The following is an 18,813-nucleotide window of genomic DNA, read 5'->3' as shown; positions in this document are numbered from 1 at the left end:
TATAGGAGTATAAAAATGAGGAAACTCATAGTTAATCTGCCTCTTAGAGGCAGTGTATTAGGAGAGAGGCTGTACCCTTCCTGGTAGCTCTGAGTGCCCTGAGCACTCACAGCACAGAGAACATCCCACAGCAAGCCACAGAGGGCCACTTGTCTGGGCTTTTAGATCCTGCTAGGGCAGTCTCTCATCTGCCAGTCACTTTCTAAACATCCTTCTTATTGATTAGAGATCTTAAGGAAGGGAAGAGCCATTCCCTGGGCTGTTTTTGAAAAGTTAGTCTTCAACTCCCTACACATAAGTAATGAAAAGGTTCTAATGAGGCAGAGAGAGCTCTCTGGCTTTGTAAGGAAGAGGTACTGAATGACATCCCCTGTGTCTCTGAGAATAATCCTAGAAAGGACAACTACTGGCTAATTGGGGAAGAGCTCAGTAGCACATAGGTTAGGACTGTTGGCAGTGACCCTAACGGTAATTTCCCTGAACATTCTATTGTACCCTGGAGAGCCCTGAACAGCCTCTTGATGTCACCACTGTTGAGGCAACACCAACTGCCATTTAGGGCATTTGTACAGTGCCTCTGGGATTCACAAAGACATTTTGGTGAGACTGAGAAAGCTACTTGGGAAAGAGAATGGAAAGAGACATCCTGGAGAAGAGAGAGAAGCAGAAGGAAGCTGGTTATCTGTCTCAGGGTAAACATCAAGAACTAAATATTCCAGGGGAAGGTGCAGTCAGTGTTGTGCAGGGGATGGGGAGCTCCCTGGAGGAGGTAGGCCTTGAGCTGGGCCTTTCAAGAATGGGACTCAGCAGCTGGGAGACTCTGGGAAACAATGGGCCTATCCTGCTTCTCTGGGTTCCCAAATAGCAGACACAGAGGGATTTCTGAGGTTTGTTTGGCAGAGATCCAGGAATTATCAAGTCTGCAGTTACTGTGCTGGGGGAGCTCCTTAATTTCATTCAGAGTGGAAACAGGGCATCAAGAGGCACAGGATGATAGATGAGGGATCCCTGTCAGGATAAGGTGCTGCTGAAATTCAGCATCAGTGGATTCCTTTATGTTCCATGGATATCTGATGCTATTGACTGGTAGATTAACTCCCCTGGCATTCACCAAGCTCCCAGCCATTCAATTGCTCTTGGCCCTAGACACAGGTGGTCAAGTCTTGGTGGTGCTAAGCACTATGAACTCCAGGACTTAACTTACATCACATCAGATATGAGCTGGTGTTGTCCTCCAAACCAGAATTGCTGGACTAGCTTATGACTTCCAGAGCCCATGGGATTGCAGTGGGTATGGAGGCACATATCTAGACATTGTGGTGGGGGACAGGGATATGACTTATGTGCCCCAGCTTGAGGATAGATGCCCTGTTCTTCCAGGACTCCACAGATTCCAAACAATCCCTCTTTCTCAGGCCTCTACTTGGGACTTAGTGTAAGTATTACAGCTTTAAGGGGAATGGCTTCCCCAACAGAAATGTTACAGCTCAACCCCAGCAGGAAAGGTTTCCCCAGTGTAAACGTAACAGCTCTGTTCTGGTAGGGGGAGGTTTCCCAATGCAAGTGTTACAGCTCTACTCTGAAAGGTATCCTGGCAATCAGGAGACAAGAAATACCACAAAGTTACACCACACAACATGCCTCACACAATATATTTATTGGGAGAGAAAACCCCAAGAGGGTGACTCCTCTCCTTGTGTGAGAAGCCACAAGTATTTGAGGAGAAGGCAGGCTATATATGGAGTTTCTTGAGAGTGGGGAACTTTACAGTTTGGCCTGGGGTTCGTGGGACTTTTGTGGACTGATCTTGGGGCAAGCTCAGAGATTGGTAGGATTCTTTTTCCTGACCCTGTTCATGGCCTTGGAAACAAGTCCGGGTCAGAAGGTTCTTTCCTTGCCCTGGACTTAAGGGTTTCGTGGTTAAGTTCTTATCTCTCCTGGCCCTGTGCCATCCAACTATACAATTACACTTGTGTTTTATCTACCTCCAGGGACTACTGGAAAGGCATCATCCCAACTCTTCCCTCACTTAGCAGGATCTGGGGATGAACAAGGTGGAAAAACTGACCATTCAGCTACAGAAGAAGACCTGTTAGAGGAATGAACTACTTGGAATCCTGGACCATAATACAAACAATGATTTGAAAAGCAGGTAGTTGTTATGCCTAATTCTCTGCTGACTGTCTTGAAACCACTGTGTTAAGTCCAAGATTTCTCAGAGAAAGGATGAAATCCATGGTGTCCTCATGCCCAAACTAATTTTCCAAAGTGCATCTGAGAGGCAGAACTTGATGCCAGGGTAGGGGTGAGATGGGGACACAGGCTGTTCTGCTTCATTCAAATGAAAAGCAGAGCCTGTGTCCTGAATCACAGTATAGAAGCAGTAGTGTGTGGTTGCTCATTATGTATTTCAAGATGTCTTGACAGGTGTTGGCGTGTGAGAAGTACAGGGAGCTGTTAATTTGTGGTGAATCTTTAAACTTAACTAGCAGGTGATTGTGTGCTGATTGCTCTTGATAGAGTGTCTCATAGTAGGGATAGTGGTTGTTAGGATAATGAAGGGGGGATTATAGGAGTGATTGAAAAAGATAGAGGACACATCAGAGGGTAACATGGTTAAAGTCATACTTTGAATGCAATGACAGTCAACAGTATTTGGATTGTGTGTTCTTAGACATAAGGGTGATAAGCACACAGCAGTTCTGTCCAGGTAAGTGTTCCTCACAGCTGATGAGTCAGTGAAGAATAGGTTGCCTGAGATGTCCTTGAAGACTGACAGGCCTGCAACAAGACAGTTTTTAGTAAGAATTTGTAATTTAGTTCTCAGACTTGGGCAGTGGGTGAAGGGAGTAAGGAGCTTGTGTCGAGGCTTATTGCTTATGTGCAATAATTTTGGTAGTCTGCTGATAATTGTAACTTTACACCATGGTGATCCAATAAGATACAGAGTGTTATTCCATTTTTTTGTATCTGTTGAGGTTTGCCTTGTTACTGAGTATGTATTCAGTTTTAGAGAAGATTCCATGAGGTGCTGAGAAGGTTTATTCTTTAGTGTATGGGTGACATGTTCTATAGATGTCTGTTAAGTCCATTTGAGTCATAACAACTGTTAGTTCCCTTCTTCTCTGTGTAGTTTCTGTCTGGCAGACCTGTCTATTGGTGATAATGGGGTGTTAAAGTCTCCCACTATCAGTGTGTGGGGTTTGATATGTGATAGAAGCTTTAGTAATGTTTCTTTTACAAATATTGTTGCCCTTGTATTTGGGGCATAAATGTTCAGAATTGAGACTTCATCTTGATGGATTTTTCCTGTGATGAATATGAAATGTCCTTCTCTATCTGTTTTGATTAATTTTAGTTTAAAATCTATTTTGTTAGAGATTAAAATAGCAAAAGCACCTTGTTTCTAAGGTCCGTATGATTGGAAAATTTTTTCCCAACCCTTTAATCTGAGGTAATATCTGTCTTTGAAGTTTAGGTGTGCTTCTTGTATGTAGCAGAAGGAGGGATCCTGTTTTTACATCTATTCTGTTAGCCTGTGTCTTTTTACATGTGAATGATATGAAGAGATATTAATGACCAGTGATTGTTTTTCCTGACATTTTTGGTTTTGGTGGTGGTGTGTATGTGTTTCCCTTCTTTGAGTTTTGCAGGTATGAGATTATCTACTGCCTGTGTTTCCGTGGATGCAGCCTACTTCCTTGAGTTGGAGTTTTCCTTCTAGTACTTTCCGTTGGGCTTGATTTGTGGAAAGGTACTATTTAAATCTGATTTTTTTCATGAAATGTATTGTTTTTTCCATCTATAGTGACTGAAATTTTTTCTTGGTATAGTAGTCTGGGCTAGCATCCATGGTCTCTTAGTGTCTGCAAAATGTCTGTCTAGGACCTTCTGGCTTTCAGGGTCTCCATTGAGCTAGTGGATGTAATTGATAGGTCTGCCTTTATGTGTTACTTGGTCCTTTTCCTTTGAAGCTCTTAATATTCTTTCTTTATTCTGTATATTTGGTGTTTTGATTATTATTTGTGAGGGGACCTTTTTTGGTTCGGTCTATTTGGTGTTCTGTAAGCTTCTTGTATCTTCATAGGCATGTCCTTCTTTATGTAGGGAATATTTTCTATAATTTTGTTGAATATATTTTCTGTTCCTTTGAACTGAAATTCTTCTCCTTCTTTTATCCCTAATATTCTTAGGTTTTGCCTTCTCATGGTATCCCAGATTCTGTGGATGTTTTATGTTCAGAATTTATTGGATTTGACATTTTCTTGACCAATGAATCTATGTCTTCTATCATATCTTCAATGCCTGAGATTCTTTATTCCATCTCATGTATTGTTTGTTATGCTTGCAGCTGTATTTCCTGTTCATTTACCCAGATTTTCAATTTCCAGAATTTCCTTGCTTTGTGTTCACTTTGTTGCCTGTATTTCAATTTTCAAGTCTTGAACCACTTCCTTCACTTATTTGATTGTTTTTTTTCCTTGGCTTTCTTTAAGGAATTTATTCATTTATTTTTCATTTTTTGTTTTTTTTTTTTACTCCATTTATTTAAGAGAACTTTTCATTTCCTCTTTAAGGGCACAGATGCTGGGAGAATGTCAAAACAACAAGCTGAGGTTATTCAGGAAGAGGCAAGCCTTATATACCCTCCACCCTTCCCTGGGGAGGGGCCCTGAAGAATATGCACCTGCTGGTGTGACATAGTTGCCTCTCATTGGTCCAGGTCATCTCCAGATCATGTTTCAGCTGCTGTTGCTAAGGCCCTTAGGCGGACTCAGATTGGCTCTCAGTATCTTTTTTTTACTGGTTTGGGCCAGCTGGCCCTCAAGCCTGTTAGGAATGAGTCATCCCACCCTGCTCTTCTTCCAGTTGTTGAGGGTGGTGCTTGTGCTCTAGGTGTTGCTGACTTTGAGGGGGATGATTGGCCAGGGATAGGATGATGGACTCAGTGGGCTTGGGTGTGAGTGGGTCTTGGAGGATACAGGGTCCAATGCGTGGCATCTGTGGTGGCGAGGCTTGGCTGCAGGACTCTTCCTTGCTGGCCCACTGCTGGGGTAAGATGGGAATGGGGCATGGGATGTGTCCCAGGGCCTAAGGCCTAGGGACTGGGGCAGTTCACCTGGGAGACCAGTCACTCACCTCTTCCTCCAAAAGGTGCAGGTGCTGCTGGTGCTGCTAGGGGCTGCTGATTTTGCAGGGGATGGTTGGCCAGGGAGAGGATTGAACTCACAGGAACTGCACCAGGATAAACACCTCTCTCCTTAGGCCAGTGGTTCTCAGTCTTTTTAACACTGTAGCCTTTATACAGTTCCTCATGTCATGGTGACCCCTCCCCAACTATAAAATTATTTCATTGCTACCTCATAACTGTAATTTTGATGCTGTTATGAATTGTAATGAAAATATCTGATATACAGGATGCCTGACACTTAACCCATGTGAAAGTGTTCTTGCACCCCCCAAAGGTGTCATGGTCCACAAATTGAGAACCTCTCCCTTAAGATGACTTTCTGGATTTGCATAACAGTTTTATAAAATAGGATAAAATATTGTAGACAGAAGTCAAATCAGGTAATTTACTACAGTATTTACTACAGCATATCATTTTACCTCTTAAGTCTTTATAGAGAAGCTTAAATAATAGTTAACATCAAGTTTATACACAGTAGTAGCATCTGCTATCGGAAAGCTAATGTACACTTAGCTACCTGGTGTAATTCATATAAAAGTATTTGTTATGAGTACAGATCAAGGTCAACTTTTAACTTTAATTGAAAATGCCAGTTCAGTGAGATCAGAGTCAATCAGTTACCTAAGCAAAATACATCCAGGGAAAGAACAGCCTCAGATGGCAAACATAGCTTACAGCTTTCTATAAACAAGCCCAGTTCCCTATAGTATTCATTCCCAAACTATTATCAAATATTCATTCTTGAGTAGTCATGAAACTATGAATAACAGTTTCAAATATTAGAGGAAGCACTTGCTCACCTTAGTGAAGAGACTTTCATGGCTTAGGGGCAATAATGTGACAAGAGGCAGAATAATGGATTCAAGTTATATTGTGTGGCAAATGGCACTATAAATATTTACTTAAGATATTCCTTACTCATCTAGACAAAGGCTGAATGTCAGTACCACCCTTTCAGTTCACAAACCATTTGGACTACCAACTTCCTAACATTCCCCTGTAAGTCCTGTTTGAAGCAGTGTGGCCTCCTTTTGGATGCTGATTCTGATTTTAGACAAGGATGAATCAATCCATTGGTGTGTATACTAATTTCCACATATACAATTTTACATCACGTTACTGACACAATACTAATTTCATTAGATAGACAACACAGATTGTTTATACTTTGCCTTGTTTTGGTTACTATATGCATATGCTGTGCCTAAAACTAAGAATATTAATATTGTGATACTATTATCACTTTTATCCCTGAACACCAAAAATTCAACATTCAAAGCCCTGGCTTTGAACCCCAAGTGTCAATGTGAACACAAAGTGATTTTATCTTCTTTATATATAGAAAAATCTCAAATGTAATAGCATTGTAAGACTTTAAAATGTTCATGTCAAATTGTCAGATATCAATTATGTCCATTATAAGTTTAAATATTTGAGTAATTTTATTGTTTGTCTTGTCAATTTTGAGTAAGTTCACCAACTGCAATTACAGGGACTTCTCATAAAACAGCACAGCATCCAGCCTGAATGTACCCATGTTATATGGACTTGAGTTATACCAGCAGTATGACCCCTATCCCCATTCAGCTGCCAGTGCTCAGGATATACAATGGACATGTTAGACTTCATAGATAGAGCATGCAGTCACAAAACCTAAACCACGAGGAACTACATTCCAAATAGTCAGAGCTCCTCCACACCGCAGAAAACTGTCAAGGACAAAGGAGACAGAAAGGAAATATGTGGGTTCTGAGTATTAGACAAAAAAAAACAGTAAACTTCAAGAACAAGAAAGTGACTTGGGATTTAGAGTTTGATGACAATAAAGACAGATATGTGTGGTGATATATTATGTACCCTAATAAAATTTGCCTGAAGTTCAGAGAACAGAACAAGCCACTAGATTAAAAAGCAAGGCCAGGCAGTGGTGACACATACCTTTAATCCTAGCACTCGGGAGGCAGAGATCCTTCGGGATCTCTGTGAGTTCAAAATCACCCTGGACTACATGAGATTGATTCAGTCTATGAGAGAAACAGCCAGACAGTACTAGCACACACCTTTAATGCCAGTACTTGGGAATCATACACCTTTAATCCCAGCGCTAGGAAGGAAGTAATATGGCTGGGCAGAGAAAGGTATATAAGGCATGAGGAGACAGGAACTAGCCTTTTTCAGCTAGAGGCTTTTCAGATGGAGAGCCTTTCAAGCTGAGGACTCAAAGGCTTTCAGTCAGAGGATTCTTGGAGATAGGATCTCGCCTGCCATTTGGCCTGAGGATTCAGTAGCAGATTTGTGCAAAGATATTAGGTGACTATAAGACTCAGCAAAGTGGTTGCTACTGATGGGAGACAGAACATTGCCATTGGATGGGGCACCTGAGGGGCTTCTGAGGGACGAGAAAGTTCTCTGTTAAATCTGCCTGTTGACCCGGGCGGTGGTGGTGCACGCCTTTAATCCCAGCACTCGGGAGGCAGAGGCTTGCAGATCTCTGTGAGTTCGAGGCCAGCCTGGTCTCCAAAGCGAGTTCCAGGAAAGGTGCAAAGCTACACAGAGAAACCCTGTCTTGAAAAAACAAAAACAAAAACAAACAAACAAACAAATAAATAAATAAATAAATAAATAAATAAATAAATAAATCTGCCTGTTGATTGTGAGACATCCATTTATCATGAGTCACTTAATACTGCATTTGTTTTGGGTGTTTTACGAGTTTGCTTTTAAAATACAGCAAGGCCTGGGGTTGGGGGATACAGCTTAATTGAGAAAGAAACTGTACAAGTCTGATGAGTTCAACACCAGCATTCACTTAAAAAGTCAGAACAGTTGCCCATACCTGCTTTTACATACCTCTCAGAGGTATGTAGGGCAGAGATTGGAAATTGCCTGGAAGCTGGAAGGCCAGCTGGACTAGAGGACACAGTACATCCCAGAAACAAGAAAGACCTGCCTCAACACAGTATAAGGGGAGATCCAAATCCTGAATGATGTCCTCTGACATGCACAGTGTCCTAGTCAGGGTTCTGTTGTTACAATGAAGAACTGTGGTGGTAATCTAATTATACTGAAATGTGATTTTGATTGTATGTTAATAAATAAAGTTGCCCGGGGGCCAGAGCTATTAGAGCCATAGCAAGAGTGTGCCGGTGGTGGCACACGCCTTTAATCCCAGAAAGCCAGCCTTTAATCCCAGGGAGTGGTGGTAGAAAGCAAAAAGATATATAAGGCGTGAGGACCAGAAACTAGAAGCATTTGGCTGGTTAAGCTTTCAGGCTTTGGAGCAACACAGTTCAGCTGAGAGCTATTGGGATGAGGACACAGAAGCTTCCAGTCTGAGGAAACAGGACCAGCTGAGGAACTGGTGAGGTGAGATAGCTGTGGCTTGTTCTGTTTCTTTAAATAGACTAACAGACAGGAAATAGAGCCCTGATTCGGGAAGCTGGGACACCGCAGGCAGAAGGGTGAGATTTCAGCTCTGAGCTCTGACCTCTCAGCTTTCTCTTTTGCATTGTTTCTGTGTTTCTTATTTGATAAGACGGTTGGTTACATCTATAAAGAACCATGATTAAAGCAAATTCAGGAAGAAAGCGTTTATCTGACTTACAGTTCCACATCACTATTCCTCACTGAAGGAAGTCAGGACCAGAACTCAAACAGGACAGGATTCTGGAGGCTGGAGCTGATGCAGAGTCCATGGATGGTGCTGCTTACTGGCTCACTCACCACAACTTGTTCACCCTACTTTCTTTTCTATTTTTTTTTTTTAGCTGAGGATCGAACCCAGCACCTTGCGCTTGTAAGCAAGCGCTCTACCACTGAGCTAAATACCCAACCTCACTCTACTTTCTTAAACAGCCCAGGACCAACAGACCAGGGGTGACCCCACTCACAATAGGCTGGGTCCTCCCATGTTAATCAATACTTAGGAAAATGCTCTAAGGCATTCCTACATCCTGATCATATGGAAAAATTTTAGAAATATGGCTTCCTACTCTTCGAACCCTAGCTTTTGTCAGGTTGTCATAAAATTGGACCTCACAATATATAAGCTGTGGGATGTGAGTGCCCACCTTCACACACACACACACACACACACACACACACACACACACAAAGACATACAGTGTTCTAATTTGCTTTTCTAAATCTTGAAATGGAAAATGTGAATAATAAATCGCCCACGTCCGTGGAACTTAATAACCTGACGTAACTGTTCTATTGTGGGCCAAAGGATACTAATTTAAAGTGGAAAAAGAAGGCAAATCTGGAGATAATTTTAAAGAGGGAAAATTAGGGAAGCATACCATATTAGAGAAACATGTCATATCTGACTAACAAAATACAGTAATAGTGTTACATAAGCAGTGGGTATGGTTGTCAGAGTAGATATTGCAACAGATTGCAGTGTCCAGAAACTTTGTACAGTGGAGAAAAAAAAGGATACAAGCTGGCAGGAGAAGGATGGACCGTCAGAGCATGTCCTGAAAATATGGCAAGTTCTAGATAGATATCTATTATTATAATAAAAGTAAAAAAAAATCCCATTTAAAAAAGTGATGAGTTTATTCACCTCACAGGTTACAGTCTATCATCAAGGGAAACTAAGGCAAGATCTCAAGACAGGGGCTTGAAACCAGAGGAGCACTGCTCACTAGTCGCCTCAGCTACCTTTTCTCTATGGCCCAGGCTCACTTGCCTAAGGATGACACTACCTACAGAGGGCTGAGCTCTCCTCCATCAATTAGCAATCAAGAACATGCCCAAGAAGCATGCCTGCAAGCCAGTCTTTTGGTGTCAATTCCTCAACTATGTCTCAAGTAGACAGCTGAGAACAGCCATAACAGCAAGCCAGAAAGCAGAAAATATAAACTTCAGCTTACTGCAAAGAAAATTGACCCTCCATGAATAGGATTCTATGTCCAAAGTGAAATTTCAATTGTAGGAAGAATAATTTAATACAATTTATGGAGGAAAAACAAAGCAATGTTTAAAATAATGAGCGAAAATAAGCCCAAGCCACAAAGGAAAAGTTGGTAAATTTGGCAATTGAAGCCCCTTCTGGAGGCTGCAGGGTGGACATGTGGAGTGGCTGTAGGCTGACAGCACCTTCCAGTGTTTTGGTGGAGGAGTTCCCATCAGAAACCCTACTCCTTACTAGAGAGACCAGGACCCAAATACAAGCTTGAGTCAGCAACTGCATGACAATAATGAGGCCAATAAAAGTCATCATAACCATAGGATCTACAGCTGACTCAGATGTACCTTTTGATTATTATCACTCCTTTATTTCACTCTCTAAGGGAGCCATTTGTTCATGAATATTAGTGAAGAGGGGAATACTACTGTGATGACTATTCTTAGTTCTCAGCATGAATACATCCGATATTAACTAATACCAAAATATATAGGGCACACCTATGGGAGATTTCTGCTTAATTTGAAGTAGGAAGATCTACTTTCAGGCTGAATCTTGAGGTAGGAAGTCACACTTTTAATTCAGATCTTAAACCCAGATGTAGTCTGGACCACTCCTGCTAGAAGTCTGCTGGAAGATATGGAGGAAGTACACTTTTACTCTTCCTCTGCTTGATCTCTCCTTGTTAGCACATCTTGTTAGCATTAGAGCTCTAATTCTATAAGATTCCAGCATATATTGCATACCAGTAGAGACATCCAGTCTGTGGACGAAGCATCTACTGGATTATTGGACTTTACATCATAGCCAGCCATCATTGATTTGGCTGAACCACAGCCTGAAAGTCATTCTAAAAGAATCTGCTTTCTAGATATAAAGATATTGAGTTTATAACTTCTGTTACTCTAGAGAGGCCTGACTAATACACCAGACATGTAGAGAAGACATTCTACAGTAGTTTATGTCTCAGCTATGTCACAAATTCCCAGTGGCCACCTTCCCTTAACCATTCTTCGGGTGATGCTTTGGTGTCAGCCTTCTTGGATTCTATAACATCTCAGTAATGACAGTAAAACAGCAAATGTCCCAAATCTCTCAAATGCAATGCAGAGTAATATAATTAAATGAGTGTATCAGATGGAAAGGTTCTAGGGTAAGTGAGAAATAGAAAGCTTTAAGAATAGAAAGGCTTAGCTATTGTGGTCCATGACCATGCACCCCCACCCACATGAAGATCAGAGGACAATTTCTCAGAGGTTTGTTCTCTCCTTCAATCATGTGAGTCCTAGGGAAGAAACTCAGGCCTGCAGGCCTAGCAGCAGTTAACTTTGCCCACTGAACCATCTCTCCTGCTGATCACATCATCCATGGAATTGATGGGGTGTGTATCTATATTGATGTTGTGTGTGTATATATGCCTTTTATTCATAAAGAGTAGATTATTTTTATGCTTGATTGACAGCACCAGTCTGGGACCCCACAGGATTATTTCCTCCACACATTAACTCTCTGATTCACTGTCAGTCTCAGAAGGCAGATCTGGTCCAGGAGAGCTTCCCAAAAATAAAGCACTATCTGGAAGAAACTCTTCCTCAGTACACAATGAGATCAGCTGTGGTTAAAGAGCACCATCAACCATCCCTCTCCTTTCCTAGCCTTGTAGAGACATGCTCCTCATGACTGGCATGTCACTCTGGCTGGTCTGAAGCTTACTCCCAACACTTACCTGGTGCATCAAGAGGCACCCTTAAACATACCTCAACCGCCAGGAGTGTCGCCTTAATTCTGCATTTCATCAGATGGCCCTAATCTGCATTATCATCCAGGATGAGGTATGAGAGACCTGCTCTAAGCCTGACAATAAGTGATGCTGGAGCAGGATCTTGAACCCACCAGCACCTTGCATGAATGCCTGGCGTCCTAAGACAATTACAATGCTTACAAAATATGCTTGTCCCTACTGGTCTCCTGAAATTTCTCTCCTTGCTTGCGGGTGATTCAGTCAAACTAATACAGCATGCATAACTAAAAGGACGAAAGTCAAGTCCAGGATCTGGAGAGAAGGCTCCTCCATTTTGAGTAGTTTCTCTCCCAAAGAACAAACAGAACAGCTAAAAAGCCTCTTTAACTCCAGGTTAATTCCAAGGAAACCATGCCCAGATATCTCTGTGTTTCCTAATTTCTTTTTTTATTTTAAACATTTTATTTTTCACTGATAGTTTCACTTCTTGCATCCCAATCTATCTCTACCCCTTATCCATTCCTTAACACATTAGCTCTGCCTTTGAAACTTCCCCCAAAACAAAACAAAATATAAAAGAAAAACTGAAAATCCAAAATTAAAAACAAATGAACAAAAGTATTGGCAAGGAATTTTAGTGTGACCCAATGAGTCACAGAGTATACCCTTTAGTCGATACATCTTTTTTTATAAGTATTGCAGACTTCTCTGGCTTCTCTACACTATAGATGATGGACCTTCACTTGTGCTCTTCTTGGATATCCTATTGATGCCATGTGTCACAGAGATCCAGAAGCTTTGGCTATTCAAAATTGGGCCCTTTACATGCTCCAGCAGTCCATGGATAAAGACGATGTTAGGGTTGGATAATTCATAGCCATGGTTCTGGCTGGGCATACCTGGGATAGTCAGGCTGCCAGCTTTCCTTCATCTTCTCCACCCCAGCAAGCTCTCCAACACTGCGCCACCTAGCTCACCCCATGCAATGGGCATAATGGAGACAGGACAATTGTCCTGTTCTCACGCACTCAAATCTGACTTACCCACACTCAGAGTAAAGGCACAGCTCTAGTGTTTTGCAGAGGTAATATACCAGGCCCACAAACCCAGTTGTTGCAATTGGTGAGAGGCTGACCCACCTCTTCTGTTCTGATGCCCCAGAGTCCCACTCTCCCACCAGCTACAGGTGGCATTTGCTCAGGTGAGGCAGGCATCTTTCCCTTACCCTTGCCAACACAAGGAAGAAGTAGGTAGACTATGCTCTTCTGCTCTCACAAACTCAGAGCCAGCTCACTGACACCACAACCAACAGGATCAGCTCTACTGTGCTGCTCATTCCAGGTGGAGAACCCACTCTCCCCAGTACTGCAGTAGGTGAGGGGCAGGTCCAGTTTTCAATAACGCCAACCCTGACTGCAACAGGGCCATGGATCCAGACATGCCCCTCAGTTACAGCCCTGGCCCTGATGTCATTATGGTCCTAGCGGGCAACACAGGCTTCTAAGACACATATGTCCCCTTGGGGGGGCATATCCCTTTGACTACAACATGGTCACATGTGGTGGCCCAGACTGCAGGTGGCTGGCAAGCCCTCACTGATAGAGGATGCATGGGTATCAACCCAGACTCCCACAGCTGTGTCAGGGTCATGGACAAGACATGGCCCTTAGCAGCAGACCAGGCAGGGACATAATCATGGCTCCAGGTGACAAGCAGGCTATGGATTTCTTTCATACACCTTTAGTAAATGTTTTCATTTCCTGAGAGGCTTTACAGCAATACAGTTGCATTTCTAATGAATGTGGTGCACATGATCACATCCTGAAATGGGTATACAGAATGCTATAGCTAGGGTAGATAAATATATTATCACAAGGATAGAGTATGGACAGTTTTTCCATTGTGCAATGGAAATCCACGGAGTTTACAACACCATCCACATCCACAGCCCTGTGTAGCCCTGGCTGCCTGAGAACCCACTCTGTAGCTCAAGCTGAGCACACAAGAGTTCTGATATTACAGGAGGTTCTGGGGCTACTAGAGTGAGACAACACATGACCAAAGAAATCAGTTCTAAGACAGAAGAGTTCAAAATCACTTTATTATTAATAAAAATACAGTAATATTACTCAACAGGGGCTTAAAGGGAGCAGTCAATAAACAGTGAAAAACCTTAACAAAATACCCAAATAACAAATAAACAAAAGGAAGAACAAACAAATAACAAAACCTCAATATATAACATAGAAAACAAAATAAATAAGGTCAGAAGCATTCTCTTGCTGCACATTTAGCAAAACAGACCCACAGCCTGTGGCTGGGCTTGGAAACATGATAGGAAGGCAGTCAGTGATTGTAAAACGCCTTTTCAAAGCTAGTATAGCCATGCCTCCTTCAGGATTTGTAGGTCAAGCCTGCACTGAGACTAAGGATGAGACATTTTCTAGAGCAAAATTTGTGCTCCTTGGGAAGCATTTGAAAAATTTTCACCCCCTGCTGATCCTCTAATGTCTTGGTCTCTATTTGATTCTTTCAGATACTTCTGTGCTTGCTGGAGACCCAACAAATCCATGGGCAGCATCGGAGAAGCCATGAACATCAAAGATGACTCAGATGTCTTCTGTAAAACATTTCTCAGGATCAGTCACTTCAGGCCAGGCTGTGAAACTCAAGAATAACCACTCATTTTACATATGGAGGAAAAAATGTCTAACACAGGGAATGATGGACTGTGGAGATCTCTTTGGTGCATTATCTTCAGCAACAATTGTGAATGACATGGTGTCAGCTCCAACACTCAACTGGAGAATGAAATATGATGCTTTTGGATGAGTTCTGTCTGGAAAAACTTGATATCAACAATCTTTCTGGACACACTTCACACCACAAAGAGAGAGCTGAGGACTCAGTCAGCTTGCCAAAGCCATAGATTTTAAACTGTCAGGAAATGTCTTGTTCACCACATCTCTTCCCTCCATGTTGTACTACCCCTCACAGGGGCCATTTGCTGTTGAATGTCAGGGTTCTCAGTAATTCTTGGCTCGGGTATTATGTATCTCAAGCTCATTTTTGATGCTTTCTTTTCTTTAGGAGTACTAAGATAACAGACCGAAAGATCTGATTGTGGGTGGATCACCTGGAAGACAGCTGGTATTTTCCTCACTGGTGAGTTCACAGCTCTAAAGGAGTGTCTTCTGAGGAGGAGGCCTTGATTGGAGAGTATAGAATATCATGGGTTCAAGGTATCTGTGGCTTCTTTGGCCTCCTCAGTTCTCCCAAGATCTGCTATATGAGAAGCAAAGGCAATCAGAACAAGAAGCAGCCTGGCTGGGTCACATGGCAGAAAAAAATCAAGGCCTATTCACACTGGAAGCCAAGGTCAAGAGTCCCCAGTCTCCCACCAATGCCATGTTTGCTGGGTTTGGGATGCAATGGTGGCTCACTTGCCTGTGAGACTTAGTGCTCCTGCTGCAGCAGCTCTGTCTGCAGGAGGCTCTCATCCTGGGCTATGGCCTGTTCAAACTCAGACGGGAGATGTTATGATCTAGAGGAGGAAGGCAGTTACGGAACAGGCCTGGTGGGAACCTATGTCAGTTATTTGAGCCTGAACCAGCTCTAGTTTGCTGGACAATACAGCGTGACCTTTCAGCTGAGGTCATTCCCTGCATTTCCCAAGAGAGCAGGACCACAGTGCACCTGGGCATTTATTTTTTCTCAGCTTTTGAGCTAAGAAATACACTGTGCTGGTCAAGAAAATACAGTACATTTCTCCAGTTGTCTAGATACATTTTAGGGAAAATAATAACAGTGTAGCAATGTCTGAGAAACAGTTCAGGACAGATAGGCATGGCCTTGATTAGATACCAGGTGAATGTAGACCCTCTAGGGGATCCTAAAAAGTAAAAGCAGTGAAGGATCTGATTATTCCTTCAGTATAGAAACCTGCCATAATTCAATTCCTAAGCTTCTTATAACAGAAAAATCTTCTCACAGGAAACAGATTCACATTGCAGAGAACCTGTAATCTTCAGGAGTGTGCTGCATGCAGATGTGTGCAAAATTATGAGCTTCTCTCTAAAGGTGATGTTCTGGAAGGAAAATAAAGTGGCAGGAATACACACTGTACTGCACAACTAACCTTCCTACTACTAGGCTGAGGACTGCCATAGGATATTCATGGTGAGACACAAGGGACACTGAGAAGATGGCAGAGAGCTCAGATGGGAATAAGGGGTAGATACTCCCCAGAAACACTAAGGATCAAACATAGTGTTTCCTGGAGAAGTCCTTGTTGACCGGGCAAGTATAATATCCTGAAGTGGTCTTTCCCTGGCTGTGGCTGGGAGCTATTCACATGGTGGGAATCCCAAAAGGACAGAGATCCAGGGACAGGTGACCTACATGGTTCTAACCACTCCTCCCAGCCTGGGCTCCCACCTCATCTCAGAGACATTGAAGTGATGTTGCAGCTTTTTTGCCAAGTCCTCTTGCTGTGTGACCAGCTCCTTCTGCTTCAGCAGGTCCTTCAGTCTTTCATCCAGGCTCTTTTGCTCCTGTTCATAAGAAGATTGTGTTCTCAGTGGAGGCTTGCTTACTCACATGTACACACAGAAATTCATGAACACACACAAGTACATGTGTGCACACATACAAACACACTGTAATGCAGTAACACGTTTAGCTTCACAGCTAATACTAACATAAGGAGCAACCACCAGGGATACAAATGAAAAGAAGGTAAACCCATTGGATGAGAGAAGAACAGAGAGGGCATGAGAGATAGGCATTTCATTCATTGAAGTGTCTATCCTGCAACCTAATGCAGAGACAGGTGGCCCTCTGGGGTCCTTGCTCCTTAACTAACTCTGTTGAAGAAGCTCCCCAGGCTGTGCAGTATAGGAATGTTCCCCAGCAAAGGACTACTGGATGGTCTTGGACTAACCCACTGGTCTTGTTCACTGTTTACCAGTTGCCCCCAAAGTAAGCAACTTCCTTCAAAAGGGCTCCGTTTACCACATGTTGCCTCAATCAGGACCCAAAGCAAAGAGCTAAAGAAACTAGAAAATCTCCATAACCAGGATCCAAAAGAATCAGTTCCTTCCTGTGAGATGTTTGTGCTAGGGAATTATTTGAGTAACAAATGGCTGACTAAGTCAGTAACAAATTATTTTTTGTATTACTTTATGCTGAACAATATTCCATGGAAGAGCTCAACCACAGTGTGCTATTCCACTCAGTGAATGATGGGCATCAGGAGGCTGCTCCCTGGAGTGCTGATAAAACCTTGAAGTACCCTAGCTATGTTGGGACCTGTGGACATCTACTTCATGTTCTAGAATCACTGGGTCACCTGGGGATTGCAATTCAACACTGAAGACTTGTGTGTAACTTCTCACTGTGCTGTACCATTTTACACTACCAGCAATGTCTGAGGGTCCTCATTTCTCCAAACCTTCCATGAGGCTGATTTTAACTCAAAGGAATCAACTTTGAAGAAAAGCAGTTACTGAATGTTACAGACACAGCACATGGGGAGTCCTATACCCTCAGGAGCCTAAGTGGGGTGCACTGAGACAGCCCCATTCTCACACCACAGCATAGCTAGACAACTTCTGCTGGACTGAGATGCAGATGGAAGCATACTGCAAGTCAGAATCTCTCAAGAACTAACATCCAGCCCAAGCTCCAAGGGCAAGGTTAACTGAGCCAAGGTTAGGGAAAGGGGAAAAGCAAGTGGTAGCAGGCAATGTGGATGAGGACAAAACAGGATACAGAGAAGACACAGCAAGCCACCTGACCATTGAGTGTGCAGTCACCATTCACCCAGAGCAGACAAGGACATAAACCCTCAGCCAGCCTATCCTGCCTCTCAGACACCTTGATTTGCCACAGTGACCTCCTCCTAAACTTCATGTACCACATTACTTTTGTTTGCTTCCAGGATTTCTGGGCAGATAAATATTTTTTGCCTCTAAAAATACCTGAAAAACATTGAAATACAGTGGTTTTGTCCCTTTGTTCTAGTGAGCTAGGCGGACATGTGGAAAGTTGGGCAGCAGCATACAATATTTGATGGATGCCAAGTGAGGGGGCACAGTACTTTTTCAGCAAAGTTGGTTACATCATCATTAAAGATGAGTAATTGAACATACAAATATGTAGAAATAAAAACAGAATCCTAACCCCGCTCAGTCACCGACCTGCCGGTCACCCCTGCCTCCGGGATCTGCACCAAGGGCGCAAGATGGAGACCTGAGATAGAGACTTCTGAGTTTCCACCAGCAAGATAAAATGTGTGAGCCTTCAGGATTCTACAGCAGCCAGGCCTGAACTGAAGTGAGAGGAGAGAGAGAGAGATTCTGGCCTGACGGGGCCAGGCGGCGGCCCACAGAGGTAGACAGGCATGGCAGGGCGACAAGCAAAGGCAGGTAGGCCTGCTGCAGCAGCTGGCAGAGATAGACTGGCCTGGCAAAGGCAGGCAGGCCTGGTGCGGAGGCAGGCAGGCCCAGCAGGCGACGGCCTAAACCCAGTCACAATAAAGACCAGAAACAGGGCTATTACGGGCTGAAGAGCTAGTGAAAGCAAGCTTTTAATCAAGAGCTCAGAACAGGGACGCCTCTAACCCCAACACCCAGGGAAGAAGCTATTTCCGTGGGATGGAACCAGAATGAATCTGAATACTCCATCTGAGGACAACCCAGGGCCCAGCTGCTGATCCTGCGAAACCCAACAACTTGGAGGTGTTGGTGAGACTACCCCACTCAGCTGAAACCCATCTGGGAGAGGATTCAGATGCCTACAGTTTGAAGTCTGAAGAAACAAGATCAGCTGAGGAGTTGAAGAATAAACAAAATTTGGGACCTGGGAACACAGAAGAAGGTGCTGCCAGCCACAAAACCAGATCACCAGAATCACAAATATATACTTCACCAACTGAGATCAGCTGCTCCTGAAGAAACAGCCCAA

At 43.1% G+C, this 18,813-nt stretch overlaps 1 protein-coding gene across 3 annotated transcripts in view; it reads left to right on the top strand.

The window, feature by feature from the left end:
* Positions 1-485: 485 nt before the first annotated feature.
* Positions 486-18,813, top strand: part of LOC143266807 (disks large homolog 5-like) — a 51,476-nt gene continuing 33,148 nt past the window's right edge. Inside the window, exons 1-3 of one of the 3 annotated variants that reach the window (XM_076544299.1) lie at positions 486-692; positions 1,992-2,152; positions 14,938-15,012. The gene's annotated coding sequence lies outside the window, so the exon portion shown is untranslated. The remainder of the gene's footprint in view (positions 693-1,991; positions 2,153-14,937; positions 15,013-18,813) is intronic. The other 2 variants (XM_076544298.1, XM_076544300.1) reach the window with 2 other exon arrangements.

The sequence above is a fragment of the Peromyscus maniculatus genome, chromosome 9, assembly GCF_049852395.1.
Source record: "Peromyscus maniculatus bairdii isolate BWxNUB_F1_BW_parent chromosome 9, HU_Pman_BW_mat_3.1, whole genome shotgun sequence".
NCBI classification, from domain to species: domain Eukaryota; kingdom Metazoa; phylum Chordata; class Mammalia; order Rodentia; family Cricetidae; genus Peromyscus; species Peromyscus maniculatus.
The sequence above is the reverse complement of the archived record's forward strand: the minus strand, read 5'-3'. Positions and strand labels throughout refer to the sequence as shown.